We start from the raw sequence: 2,558 nt of genomic DNA, 5'->3' as shown, positions 1-2,558 counted from the left end.
GTATCTGGCATGCTTTAAGTTTTGATGAAGAGCAGCCATTGCAGGCCACTGCTGTTGGCTTTCTCTTTATTCTCAATGTGACTCCCAGGAACACAGGGACAAGGAGGTCCTAGCTCACTGTGCTGGGCCCGTGGAAGGTCCTACCCTCCCCAGATGGCATAAGTCTAGAGAATGGTGCTCCCCAGCCTGATACTCCTCAGTTAAGGTAGAAGGCCGGCAGGCGGGCAGTGTCCAGGGAGCAGCCCGCTGCATCTGGCCAGACATGTAGAAGCCTGTGAGTGCTGTGGCCTAGCAACCTGGGTGAGGCACAGGGCTGGCACACCCCGGGGGTCTGAGCTGAGAACTGGCTTGTCTGAGCCTGCTCACCCCTAATCTGACCACTAAATCAGGGAACTGACTGAACCCCAACTTGTCCTAAGGGAGCTAGAAGCACCTTGGCCTGTACACTGAGGCCTAGGCCTAATAATCCTTATCCAACAAGGAGCTATGCACAGGGCCTCTCCTGTGTGTTAGAGGGTTTGTAACCACAGGCTGCCATCTCCTGGGTCACAACAAGGATTGTACTGTTTCCCAGAGTCCGTGGGGTTTCAGGCCCATGTGAGGAGCTTGGGTAGAGGGCGAGACACAGAGTCTCGGCCAGTATTCTGGAGCTTCCAGTCTGACCCCAGGCAGAGGACATGAAATGTAGAGTTTCCAAAATTACAACTGGCAGAAGGCCCGGGAGGAAAAGTACAAAGGACTGTGGGTGCTTTTAATTGGGCACTGAACTAGGCTGGGGTGTTCTCTGAAGAAATGGTATTGAAGCTAGGCAGGAAGGATCGTGGGCGTTAACCAAATTGAGGAGCTGGGGTTGTGGTGGGCGGAGGGGAATGGTGCCTCAGAAAGAGGGAATGGTATGTGCAAAGGTCCAGCGGCAGGCAGGCCTGATGTGCAATGCAACTTTATTGAAATCCTGCAACAACACCCCAAGAGGAAACATTTCATCTTGTTGATGAGGAAACTGGAGTTCCAGAAGGTTAGCCAAGTGCCTGGGATTCTTCGGAGCATGCTGAGCCTGTGGGGGTTTCCTCAAGACTCACCCTGAGTCACTCTGGTCCAAAGACCAGGCTCATTTACCTATAGAAAACATACAGAAAGAGTCAGAGTTAGTGAGGTTTACTGGGGAGGAAGCTCACGGGGAGAGGTAAAGAAGGGAGGAGAGGAGAAGGGAGGGGAGAGGAGAGGAGAGGAGGAAAGAGGGAGGAGAGGAGAAGAGAGGAGAAGGGAAAGAGGAGAAGAGGGGAGAAGAGAGGGAAAAGAAGGGGAGGGGAGGAGAGAAAAGGAGAGGGGAGGAGAAGAGAGTGGAAGGAGGGAAAGGAGCAGAGAGGAGGGGAGAAGAGGGGAGAGGAGGGGAGAGGAGGGGAGAGGAGGGGAGAGGAGGGGAGAGGAGGGGAGAGGAGGGGAGAGGAGGGGAGAGGAGGGGAGAGGAGGGAAGAGGAGGGGAGAGGAGGGGAGAGGAGGGGAGAGGAGGGGAGAGTAGAGGTATCCTGCCTCTTTGAAGGTAATTCTAAGATTCAGGCCTCCTTTCCCTGTCTTGGAAGTCAGCCCATCTGATACACCTCTCTTGAAATGAGTCACCGTGGAACCCTGGCCAGATGTGCAGATAGGTAAATAAATAATCAAACATGTGGCCTGGGCCCCTCCTCCTGGGAGAGAGTCTGCAAACACAGGAAGAGAGCACCTTGGGACTCAGTGTCATCTGAGACCATTGCTTCTCTTTGTGGCATTGACTAAAATTAAGCCACACAGCTAAAGCTACTCCATGGTAACTGAGGTCTGGTGAGCAGACAGAGGGGAATTCCTGGGCAAGGTTCAGGTCTCCTACTTCACAGTCATTTGCAAGTCCAGCTCTGCCTGTCCCTCAGTGAGCAGCCTCAATCTGACTTGTGCTGGAGAAGGCATCTGCTCATTAGGAGGGATTGGGATGACACCCCCTAGACTTCTCAGCAGGAACATGATGACTATGGTTGGTGTCTCTAGTCAATGAGTGACACCCAGACACCCACCTGTCCTCAGCCACACCTAGCTGGGTGAGTGTTAGGTAACTTGGCATGAACCACCCATCCACATGGGTCGTGCATGCAATTTTGCATTTGCCCAGGTGAGTCACTGTCCACAAGGTGAGAACCTTAGACTCCCAACCTTGTCTGCTGTCCACCAGGGAGGCTGCACAGCAGTTCTCTGGGTTCACGGTGGAGGGTACATCCAACTAGCTTCAAGAAGAGGCCTTCATTTGGGGATAAAAATCCTTTTAAAAAAATCAAGTGAAACCTTTGAGCCCCAGAAGCAGCAAGGTTAGTTACCTTGCCCAAGGTCACATGACTAGCAGGGTGGACCCAGGTCTGGAACAGGGTGTGGGAGAGCTCTGGAGTACCCTCCCTCCCTCACACTAACGCAGTGGATGCTCAAATCCTTCACTGGGGAAGGTCGGCCATCCACTTTCTGTTACTTTGAATCCAGGAAGTGCTTCCAATTTCCTCTGTCATAACATATATTCCTTTTATATTCAAGGAAAATCG

This window comes from Arvicanthis niloticus, chromosome 5 (genome assembly GCF_011762505.2).
Source record: "Arvicanthis niloticus isolate mArvNil1 chromosome 5, mArvNil1.pat.X, whole genome shotgun sequence".
Classification (NCBI taxonomy): Eukaryota; Metazoa; Chordata; class Mammalia; order Rodentia; family Muridae; genus Arvicanthis; species Arvicanthis niloticus.
This window is presented reverse-complemented; position numbering follows the sequence as displayed.